This window comes from Psammomys obesus, unplaced genomic scaffold (assembly GCF_907164565.1).
Source record: "Psammomys obesus unplaced genomic scaffold, mPsaObe1.curated_primary_1811, whole genome shotgun sequence".
In the NCBI taxonomy this organism is placed as follows: Eukaryota; Metazoa; Chordata; class Mammalia; order Rodentia; family Muridae; genus Psammomys; species Psammomys obesus.
Window position 1 is genome coordinate 148,075 of NW_026586383.1, and position 12,251 is coordinate 160,325.

General features: G+C 47.0%; 1 protein-coding gene across 3 annotated transcripts in view; it reads left to right on the forward strand.

Moving 5' to 3' along the window:
• The first annotated feature begins 7,340 nt into the window (after positions 1-7,340).
• Positions 7,341-12,251, forward strand: part of Map4 (microtubule associated protein 4) — a 136,490-nt gene continuing 131,579 nt past the window's right edge. Inside the window, exon 1 of one of the 3 annotated variants that reach the window (XM_055601626.1) lies at positions 7,341-7,532. The gene's annotated coding sequence lies outside the window, so the exon portion shown is untranslated. The remainder of the gene's footprint in view (positions 7,533-12,251) is intronic. The other 2 variants (XM_055601623.1, XM_055601622.1) reach the window with 2 other exon arrangements.

Sequence of the window (12,251 nt, forward strand, 5' to 3'; positions counted from 1 at the left end):
GTGGCACATGTCTGTAATCCCAGCACGGGAGCACTTTAGGGGTCTGAAGTGGAGGATACTGAGTTGGGGCCATCTAGGTTCTGGGGAGGGAGGAAGACCAAGCATTCACGGTTGGCTGGACTTGGTGGTGTACCCCTTTAATCCCAAAGGATCTCTGAGTTTGAAGCTGGCCTGGTTTACACACTGAGAGTTTGTCTCAAAAACAAACTAACAAACAAACAAGCTCATTCTAGCTTGGTGGCAATCTGAAGGCTAGTTTGGACTAGAAGACCAAGTCTAAAAAGCAGAGCTGGAGATGTAGCTCAGTCTGCAGAATGCTTGCCTAGCATCCATAAAACTCTAGTTCAATTCCGGCAGTCCACACAGGGCTGAGTGCCTGTAGCCCCAGGAAACCATAGGAAAGTTACCCTTGGCTACACACAGAGTTCCAGGCCAGCCTAGGATACAGGAGACCCTGTCCCCCCCCCCCCAAAAAAAAAGGAACGTTTGGTGGCATATGCCTTTAATCCCTGTACTAGGAGGCAGAGGCAGGTGGAACTCTGTAAGTTCAAGACCAGCCTGATCTACAGAGAATGTTTCATAAAAACCAGGACTATATGGAAAAACCCCTGTCTCAAAACAAAACAAAACCCAAAACCAAAAACTGAAACAAAAAAACAAAACAAAACAAAACCCCAACAAACCTAATTGATTAATTAATTTAAAAAGTAATTTGCTCCTGGAGACTAAGAGCCTGACTTGTTTTTGGAAAGGAGCTGCGTAGCTCCTGGCTCCCACCTCAGGCGGTTCACAGCCTTCTGTAACTCCAACTCCAGGGAATCCGATGCCCTGTTTGCTTTCCTTGGGTGCCTCGCACATCCACACACACATAAGTAAAAATAATAAAGATTCTAAAACCATTCAGTCTTGGAACGACATCCGGGGAGGATTCTTTGAGGCTCTATGAGGAGAAACCACACAGCATGTTCAGGAGAAATGGTGGAGGTAACGCATCATTACCCTTTAGAAGCAGAAACAACCTTCTCTGTCCTCTGACCACCCCAGTAGAAGATAAATGAAAGAAAGACAGAGCCAGAACCTAACTTCTCAGTATCTACTGAGAGGATGCAGGCTCCTAAAGTCAAGGGGACAAGAGAGCCCAGCTGGCCTGGAAGGAAGTCCGGTGTGGTGATCCATGAGACTACAGAAAGCAAGAAGTCCTCCTCTGTTCTACTTCCCCTGATAGTTATGAGGAGCCTGAGGCCCAGGGATGAGAAACAGCTGAAGAAGGCTACACAGTCTTCTCTGGTCACGTCAGTCTGTAACGGAGTTTCTTATCTTATGGTCCCAGGCTCTTACTCCATGTACATCAGCTGGGATTGCAGTTGCTGCAATTGGTAGTTAGCAACAATAGAAGTTGGGCTGGCGCCAGTCACATAGAAGAGAGGATCTGTTGACCTGATGGACTAAAAAACAACAACAAGCAAACAGACAAAAAAAAAAAAATGTGTATTTTTTTTGTGCACTGGTGTTTTGCCTGTTGGGTTAGGTTTTAATTATGTGCCTGGCTTTTTTTTTTTTTTTTTACTACCTTTATGCTGAGCTGTGGTGGCACACACCTATAATCCCAGCACTTTTGAAGCAGAGGCAGGTGGAATCTCTGAGTCTGAGGCCAGTCTAGTCTACAGAGTGAGTTCTAGGACAGCCAGGGCCACACAGAGCAACCTTGTCTTGAAAAACAAAACAACAACAACAAAAAGAACAAAATGAAACAAAAAACTGACAAAAAATAAAAAACAGCAGCCAAAACCGCTACATTTATTCAGTGTGTGTATGTGTGTGATACAGCATGAGCTCAGAGTCAGAGATCAGCCTGTGAAAGTAAGTTTTTTCCTTTCACTGTGTGTGTGGGTCCTGGATATTGAATTCAGGTCCTGAGGCTCCACAGCTTTCACTTTATCCATAAGCTATTAGAGATTTTGTTTTTCCTGAGACAGGGTTCCTCTGTGTAGCCTTGGCTGTCCTGGACTCTCTTTGTAGACCAGGTTGGCCTTGAATTCCCAGAGATCCGCCTGCCTCTGACTCCCTGACTGCTGGGATTACAGGTGTGCACCACCAAACTCACGAAGGTTCACTGATCACACAAGAGGAGGTTGAAGAAGGTGCCCTACAGAGGGAGACAGAAAATTGAGGGTTAGAGGCGGGTGCATGTGTACAGAGAGAAAGGGAACCGAAATGATGTCTGGATTATACAGTGAAGAGCCTCTGGGGGAGAGAAAGCCCAGACCCAGGGCTGGAAAGTTCAGGGTGGAGGGCAGGGTATGTTAACCATGCTCTATAACAGGTAGGGCCTGAGGGATGTAGGAGAACCTGAAGGCCAAGTCCCTTTCGGTTAAATAAGCATCTCAGCTGCTTGTCCAGGGTTGAATCCCAACATGCACCGCCATGTCCGCCATGTCCTATGTATTCTTGTTTGAGAAGAGGTCTCACCTGGACACTGTCTTCCTTTCCCAGATTGCCAAGACCCTAGATCTTGGATGTGTAGCACAAAACTAGGCTTTGTTATAAAATTTTTTCTACCTTTTTTTTTTTTTTTTTTGAGACAGCCTCTGTGTAGCCACTGGCTGCTCTATAGACTAGGCTGGTCTCAAGCTCACAAAGAGCCACCTGTCTCAGCCTCCTGAGTGTTAGGATTAAAGGCACGGGCTACCACCACTTATCATGAATTCTAAAAGGCTTGAATATTAGATCCTCATAAGTATAGGATCCTTTCCAGCTGTGAGATGAGGGGCTCTGCTGTGTTTTGCATTCTGGAATGCTGGACTCTACAGGGATAAGTCTTCCCACTGGAGGTGGGGAAACAGAACTTTGAGATATAATATATCATGGCAGATGCATATTTGTTCAAATAATTACCTAATAGGCGGTGAGTGGTGAACACTCACGTAGGGCCACATGGGCAAGCAAGAGGGTATTTACCAAAAGGAAGGGGTAGGACAGAAGCTGTGAAGCTTGGACTGTAGCATGGGCAAGAGGAAGGCTCAGAAGAAGCTGTGACAGTATGAGAGAAAAGGGACTGGTCCTGAATTGTATCAGTGTCTTCAAAGGTTTTTTTTTTTTTTTTTTTTCTTTTTTCCCTCATATTTTAAGATAGGATCCCATGTAGCCAAGGCTGGCCCGAAACTCAACTCATAATCCCGCTTCAGTTTCCTGAGTGTTAGGATTACAAGTGTGTATTACTAAAGCTGGCTGTTGCTACAATTTCTGGGGCAGGTACATCTGACAGGCCTGAGAGGAGAAAGATATAAAGGACTGTTGCACCATGTATTAAATGCTGATTTCTATACCCAGCTATCTGGTCACAGTCTGAGCTTTGGGATTGTCACTATTATGAAGCTTCTTCTGTTGTAAGCATTGTTCTCCATCATCTTCTGATTGGTAAAATATAGAGCTGACCAGCCAATAGCTGGGCAGGAGAGGACCAGTAAGGGGTCCCAGGTGGGGACCACAGTGAGGGAGAGGGACAGGGACAGGACAGGTGAGAGGGAGGGGGAAAGGAAAAGAGGGAGAGGGAGGAGGAGAGGGAGCAGGAGAGAGGCAGTCATCAGGAACAGTCAGGGTGAGACTAAGATGGTGAGTAATGGGTCACTTGGCTGGGAAGTAGGCCAGGCCACTTTTGTCGGGTTAGAATAGCTGAGTGTCTGCCCAGATATAGTGCCTGAAGCTTTTAATACATATTTAATACATGTGTCATTATTCAGAGAAAAGACAGGCATAGAAAAAAACTTGCATTTTACAAATGACTTAGCCAGGCAGTGATGGTGCACATCTTTAATCCCAGTGCTTGGGGAGGCAGAGGCAGGTAGTCTCTGAGTTCAAGACCAGCCTGGTCTACATAGTGAATTCCAGGACAGCCAAGGCTACACAGAGAAACCTTGTCTTGGAAACAAACAAACAAACAAACAAACAAAAAACAGGATGACTTCTAGGGTCTCCAGAGATGGCCTGGCAGTTAAGAAAGAACACTTGTTCTGTTTCAGAAGAAACCAGATTCCATTTTTAGGAATCCCAATGGGGGCTCACAATTGTTTTTAACTCCATTTCCAGGGGATCCAATGGCCTTCTCTGGCCTTCCTAACGCACGTGATGCACAGATATACATTCAGGTAAAATACCCATACACATTAAAAATAATAGTGATTTCTGGGCTGGGCATGGTGGCATACACCTTTAATTCCAGTACCAGGATACAGAAGTAGGTTTATCTCTGTGAGTAGGACAGCAGCCTGGTCTCAATTCAAAGATCTAGTCCAGGCCTACATGGTAAGATCCTATCTCACATAAAAAAGAAAAATTTACTGAGCTCCAGCTAGGGTACACATATTAAAGGTTTCTATTCCGTTCGAGTTTTTTCTAGACATCTATTTTGAAGGGGCTCAAAACAACTGTTGTCATGGAGTTTAGGACAGCCCACTCTAGGCTCCAGAAAGAATCAAAGTAACATTTTTACACTTCTATTTTTCAGGACAATAATTCGGCATGAGACAGAATCCAGGGCTTGATGTGCAATACTGTTGCCAACTGCACCGGAATTTCTGTTTTTGTTTTTGGACAGGGTCATGATATGCAGTGTAGACTGGAATCAGACTTGTCATAGAGGCCTAGGATGATCTGCAACCCTCAGCAGTGTCTGTCTTGACTTCCAGAGTGCTGGGGTTACAAGTGTGTAGCACTTGACTTGGTCAGGAAATCCACCTAACGCATCTCCTGAAAGTGCTCTCACCCACTGTGTGGCTTTTCTCCACAGGAAAGTGCACTAAGCATATCTGTTGGGAAAATGGCTTATGTTCTCCTTATATACTCCTTGGAGTTGAGTGTATGTGGGTGTGTTCATGTGTGTATAAGAGGAGAGAGAGGGGGGGAGGGGAGGGGAGAGGACAGATAGGTATCTAGGTTTTGGCTCAAAATTTTTGGTTCATTAAATAATAGGTATGCAATCTACAACAGATATTTTAGTTTTCTGGGTTGTATTAATGGTCTTTTATGTTGTTATCTATTTATACTTCTGTATCTTTCCCACAAATCCTTCACTTTTTTTGGTTTGATACACAGTCTCATGCATCCTCGGCTGCCCCTGAACTTCTGATCTTCCAACTCCCACTTCCCAAATGCTGGAAATCCAAACATGGACTACTGGCCTATTACTATTATTGTCTTGTTTTTGAGACAAGGTTTTTCTGTGTAGTCCTGGCTAAGCTGGAACCCACTTTGCAGACCACTTGTTTCTGCCTCCTGAGTGCTGGCATTAAAGGCATGTACCACCACCACCACCCAGCTTGTTATTATTATTATTATTTTGATTTATTATGTATACAATGTTCTGACTGCATGTACACCAGAAGAGGACACTAGCTCTCATTATAGATGGTTGTGAGCCACCATGTGTTTGCTGGGAATTGAACTCAAGACCTCTGGAAGAGCAGCCAGTGCTCTTAACCTCTGAGCCACCTTTCTAGCCCCTTGTTATTATTTTTAACCACAGTCTCAGCTGGGTTAATCACGGCACTCCTGAGGCAGAGGCAGGTGGATCTCTGTGAGTTCAAGGCCACAGTTTACAAAGAGTTCTAGGTCAAGGCTGTTACACAAAGAAACCCTGTGTTGAAGAAACAAAAACAAAACAAAACAAAACAAAACAAAAAAAAAAAAAACAAGAAATAGTCTCATTATATAGCTCAGGCTGGTCTTGATGTTAGGTGACCCAGCTGACCTCAAACTTGATATACAACTGCCTTAGCACACAATTCCAGGGCATCCTTTTACTCTCTTAAAAAACTTCAAATTAATTTTCTTATTTTTTGAGACAGAATTTCACCATATTATCTGGCTAGCATGAGCTCACAGAGATCTGCCTGCCTCTGTGACCACCCCCTCCCCACCCCACTGTTTCTCTGTGTAGTCCTGACTGTCCTGGACTCCCTTTGTAGACCATGCTGGTCTCAAACTCACAGAGATCCGCCTGTCTCTGCCTCTCTAGTGCTAGGATTAAAGGCTTGCGGCACCACTGCCGGACAAGTTTACACCATTTGTAAAGCCCTGCTGAGATTTCATAGGGAATATGGTATTTTACCGCTGGCATCCTATTAATAACTCCATTGAGGGAGACTATTATCTAATTTTCATAAATGAGAAAATTGAGGCTTACCTTTCCCAAGGCTACAAAGCACAGCTGTACTTCCTAACCAAGTCTTCCTGAGTTTACGATCCTAGCACCTGGCTACCTAAGTTAAAGCCCCACTAGCCAAATACTAGCTTGCAGACATTACGTTGTTACTAAACTTGTCCGTCTTTTTCCTTCATAAAAAGGGTTAAATAAGGAGGGCTGGAGAGAGAGGGCTGAACTGCTACAGGCGAGACTCACAAACCAAAACTACAAATGGGACTGAGGATAAAACCACGTAGGGCTGCTGTGATGATTAAGAGTTAATTACAGATGTGGAACACGGAGCAAGCACTCATCCACAGGCGATAGAAAGTGAATCAAACATAGTGACACCCTGTCCCAACCAACCAACCAACCAACAAACAAAGGAAGGATGATGAGGAGGAGGGTGGTGGAGGAGGAAATTTCAGCCTGGTGTGGCGGCTCAAGTCTGTAATCTCAGCACTCGGGAGGCTGAGGCAGAAGCACTGCCATCACGTTGAGGAAGGTGGGTGATACAGAGTGAAGTTCAGGCCATTCTGCGCGACGGTGTAAAACTGTCTCAAAAAAAACCCAAAACCGAACAAAGGTGATTTTTAAGTTTTCAAGTAAGTATGTTAAAAAAAAAAAAAACAAAAACTAAGCATGAGATTATTTTAATTTACTAAATACACGCCGAGGTATACACGCCAATCAGTTTTGCAGCTAACAATGTCCCTCCTCAACTCGGTCCAGCCACGTTTCAAGGCCCGCTCCGGGCGGCTGCCCCGAGCTGCACCCTCCGCTGTCCGGGTTCTGGGCGGCTAGCGGCGAGCCCCAGGCCCCGCCCCGCGCCCCGCCCAGGTTACGTCATAGAGCCCACCAGTCAGGGCGGCGGGGTCCGCTGGGGCCCACCCGCGCCTAGGCCGCGTGCGCCCACACCAGCATTCTCTCCGCTGGGAAAGGAAGCAGCGGCCATCTCAGCAGCCGTGGAGGCGGCCTGAGGCTCGCCATTCGCTGAGGCATCCGCGGGCGGGAGGCCGCAGCCTAGACCCCCTCGACTCGCGCCTCGCCAACGGTCCCTCGCTCGTGCGGCTTCCACGGAGAGGTCGAGGGGCAGGGGCCGACGCGGATTGGTTCGCGGCGCCTCGGCCCGCCCCTTGGCGGCGCCCATTGGTCGAGGTGGCGCCCGCGGGCGGCGGGGACGCTCCGCCTTCCTGCCGGCCTTCAAGAGGGCGACGAGGAAGCGGCCACCTCCCTGCGCCCCGCCCCTCCGGCTTGCGCTGAGGCTTCTGCGGCTCCTCCCGGCTGCTCCCGGCTCCTCTCTGCCCTCTCCCGGCTTTCTGCGGCTCCGGCCTGGGCTCGGCGGCGGCGGGTGAGTGCCGCAGAGATCGGGATCCGAGGTTCGGCCTCCTCGCTGTGTCCTGAGACGCTGCCCCGGGTCGTGGCGGCGGCCGCCGGGGACCCCCCAGGTCCCGCCCGGGGCGGGGAAGGGCGGTGGCCGTCCGCCTGCAGGACGCCCGGGTAGCTGCGGGAGGGGGCCCGGCGGGGGGCCTGCGGGCGTGACCTTCGGAGTCCCCCGGGCGCCCGCTTAGGGGGCGAGGCGGGCCGAGGGGTCGGGTCTCGCTGCGTTCTGAGGCCGTGGAGCAGAGCAGCTTGCCTCGGGCTGGACATGTGCTGAGTCCCTGCGCCGAGGGTCGGCTGCAGCCCGGGGCCTTGGGTGGGGTTCGGGATGCAGAAGGACGCCCGGGGTCGTTTCTCCGGGCTTCAGGAGGGGCGTCAGTGGACGTGGGGACTGAGGCGAGCCTGCGCGTGCCCTGTCTGGGGGTTTTGGGTGGGACTGAGGGGTGGTCTGGACAATCCAACTCGAGCCCTTGTGTGCGTGGGGCGCCTGCACAGTTTGGGGACTGACGTGCGTCTAGTGTCGTCTGGCTTTGGGAAGGCAAAGGGGTCACGGTAAGGGTGCGGAGCCGGGAAACTTAGGGACCCGGACTAGCTGCGGCTGTCGGAAACGTTACTCAGAGCAGAGATTGTGGTTTATTTAGCACATGGGACGAGCTCTTTTGGGCTGGTACAGCGGGAGCTCAACTTTAGTTGAGATTGTCTCCTGGGCGTGTTTGGGAGGCTTCGCTTATCTCTAGGATTGTGTAGATGAACTGCGTTTGCTGCTTTGGGGGAAGAGACTGATTTCCCCACAGGTTTGTGTCTTAGTAATCCAGAACTCCCTCCCTCCCGGGGGAGGTTGCAGTCCGTATACTTCTCAGGGAAGAATAGTGTTCCCCAGCTTTCTGTTGGAATCCCCCTTTCCCCCATCCCTCCACTGGTCCAGTTACAGTATTTCTCCCCAGGGCCTATGCAGTGTTTCTTGCTCCCTGTGAGTATCTCCCGCCCATTTTCCTACTGCTGCGCTTTTGGCAACTGCCTCTGCTCTTTCCCAGGGATGGTTGTGGCATTGCATCAGGGGATATTTGTGCTTGTAATTTGCTCACTCAGCCCAGGAGGAGGGAGAATAGTATGGTGCAGAGATGGGGGCGGGGGCGGGGGCGGGGGGTGGGAGGGTGACAAGCGGGAGGGGGCAGTTGCAGGCAGCTTGGCTGGGTAGGCAGAGCAATGGGTGTGGTGAGGGAAATACAGCTGCTCTAGGCCTATAGGGTAACACTGCCCAGTCATCAGCGCAGGGATTCAAAGACCAGCAACAGCAGCAGCTATTTTTATAAATCAATCCTGAATCCAAGCTGAGCACATGGATTTAAAGTGAACAGTTGTCATGCCCTAACTATGACAGGCCGAGTGTTTGGTAGACAACACTAGTAGTTGCTAAGCAAGAGACTCCATCTATCTGTACAGTGCAGCAGGTACTTGCAACTTTGTAACTTCAGTTTTTCTCTATTTAGGGAGTGTATGCAGGTAATAGCTTTTCAGTTGGTGGAGTTGATGTCCCGTACCACTTCCTTTCAAAGGTGTTCTTATTTTTATCTCAGTCATAATCTCCTTTCACGTTTAGCTTAAAGTGATTAAGTTAGTGCTTTTTTGAGCTAGTATCTACGTCTTCCAGGGACTTTTTTTTTTTTTTTCTTGAGGAAAGGAGATAAACTTATGCAAAGCAAACTCAGCAGAGAGTTATGAATCGGGTTCCTGTGTGTATTGATACCTTGTACACAATTGGACTTAATTATCTACTGGCCCAAAACACCTTCATTGTTCCTGATACCCTGATCAGTGAAGTATATAATAAAGTTGTTATAGTATTGGGATGAAGGCAATACATGTTCTCAAGGATATTTTAATCAAGTTATTAATGCTTAATGAACTGGCTTTTTTTTTTTTTTGAGACAGGGTTTCTCTGTGTAATAGCCCTAGCTGTCCTGGAACTCCCAAGAGATCCACTTGCCTCTGCCTCCCGGATGCTGGATTAAAGGCCATCACATCCACCAGAATTGATCTTTTCCTAATGTTAACACATGCACTAAAGTTGGAAAGTGAAAGGGTATATCTTTTATTGTATTTTGGAGTGTATATATGTGCCATAGCATGAGTGTGGAGGGCAGAGGGAAACTTGGTTTTGGGGATTGACCTCAAGTCAGGCATGGTGGCAAGTGCTCTTACCTGCTGAGCCATCAGGCCTTCCCAGTATTATCATACCTTAGTTTTGTTTTTTGAGTCAGAGACAGGGTCTCTCTATCTCTGGCTGTCCTTAAAACCACAGAGACCTGCTGCTTCTGTCTCTGGAGACTTTATTTTTTAATTTTTATTTTAGATTTATTTACTTTCTGCATATTTTATTGTATGTTTTGCCTGTATGTGTATGTTCACTGTGTGTGTGCCTGGTGCCCATGGAAGTAAGGAGAGGGGGGGTTCAAATCCCTTAAGACAGGAATGGTTGAAAGCCACTGTGCCAGTCCTGGGAACCAGCCTGGGTAATTGGTCTTAATCTCAGCACCATCTCCCATGCCTCTGTTTCTTTCATTCATTCATCCATCTATCCATCCATCCATCCATCCATCCATCTATCCATCTATGTATGTGTCTATCTATGTATCTATGTATCTATCTGTCTATCATCCCTGCTTTTTAAATTTTGTGAGACAAGGTTTATTCTGTAGCCCAGGCTGGCCTGGAACTTTACTGTTTTAGTTTGGACTGGCCTCAGCTGAGCTCATGGCAATCCTCAGGTGTCAGTCTTTCTTTCTTTTTTTTTTTTTTTTTTGAGAGAGTTTCTTTGTGTAACAGCCTTGGCTGTTCTAAAACTTGATTTGTAGACCAGGCTGGCCTATAATTCAGAGATCCACCTGCTTCTGCCTTCTGAGTGTTAGGATTCAAGGCATGAATCATCATTGCCCTGCTATGCCTCAGCTTTTCAAATGCTAGGGTTATAGATACATGCCACCATACCCAGCTTGGTCTGTGTGTCCCCCCAATACTCTTCCTTCCCAGATTTAAAAACATCTATACATATGTTTACAGTATACCTGTGTTAAAATCTCAAATGTACAAATAAGGTTACATTTTATATTAAAGTCATTTTCTATTGTTTGCTGACAACCAAAGGAAGCACCTGGATCTCCTCTCCTTCCCCAAGAGTGGGATCTTGTGTTGCCCAGGCTGGTCTGGACTTAAGCCATCTTCTTGCCTAGCAATATCTCAGTTATAGCTCAGCATTTCAGCTTGGAAATTTCTTTTTCTCTTTTTCTTTTTCTTTCTTTCTTTCTTTTTTTTTTTTGAGACAGGGTTTCTCTGTGTAGCCTTGGCTGTCTTGGAACTCACTCTGGAGACCAGGCTGGCCTTGAAGTCAGAGATCTGCCTGCTTCTCCTCTCAAGTGCTGGGATTAAAGGTGTGTGCCACCAACTGCCCAGCTTTTAGGATTTCTTATAGCTAGATAGCTTAGTTTTAGTTCAAGAATTGGTTCTTGGGAGCTGGAGAGATGGCTCAGCATTTAAGAGCACTGACAGCAGTTCCAGAGGACTGGGGTTCAATTCTCAGCACCCACATGGCAGCTCACAACTTTAGTCTAACCTTGTTTCTGAATTTGGTGATTCAACTTTGAGTGTAGACTTTTGTAGTTGACAGTTTCAAAATTTGTGGATTATTATTATTGATACAGGGTCTTATTACATAGCCTGGCTGACTTTGAAGTCATTACCACCACACCCAGCTCTGGGGCTGAAACTGCACTAGGTAGGGAAAGCTCTGCTTCTCAGCCTTATTCCCAGCCCTCCCACTTTTTTTTTTTTTTTTTTTTTTAAATATTAAGCATGGGTAGTTGATACATAAGTTTTAGTTTTCCATAAAATGCAAGAAAATCATGAATGAGAAGTAAATGTAACTTTCCTCCACCTTTTTTCCGAGGCAATATCTCACTATGGCCTAAACTGGCCTCATGGTCATTTTGCCTGTACATCCCAGGTGCTGGGGAGAGGCACAGGCCACCAAAAGTCTGCCATCACCTTCTATGTTTACAGTGGCAAAAGTTTTGTGTGTTTTGAAACAGGGTTTCCCTATGTAGTCCAGACAGACCTTGACTCTAGATACTTCTGTTTCCTTTTTTTTTTTTTTTGACAGGGTTTCTTTGTGTAGCCCTGGCTGTCCTGGAATTTACTATGTAGGCCAGATCTTCCTCTGTCTCTCAAATGCTAGGATTAAGGGTGTCACCACCACAACCAGGTTTGTGTTTTCATGTTTTAAGTGTTGGAAATACTGGCAGGTGTCACCATACTCTGCAAGAAATGCAGCTTAACAAATCTTTTATTTTGAAGTAAATTTAGGCTAGAACAGCTGAAAAACAAAACAAAACAAAAAAAAAAAGGAGCAGCATGAAGGGAGTGATGTCCCATACCTTTAATTTCAGCACTGAGAGGCAGAGGAAGGCAGGTTTCTTAGTTTGAGGACATCCAGAACCATGTCTCGAGAGGGAGAGAGGGAGAGATATGAAGATAGAGTTAGGACAGCCTGGGCTATATGGTGAAGACTGTTTCAAGAAAAGCTGGCATACACACATCTTTAATCCCAGCACTAGGTGGACCTATGAGTTTGGAAGTCAGCTTGGTCTACAGAGCGAGTTCCAGGATGGCCAAGGGCACACAGAAAAAAACAGAA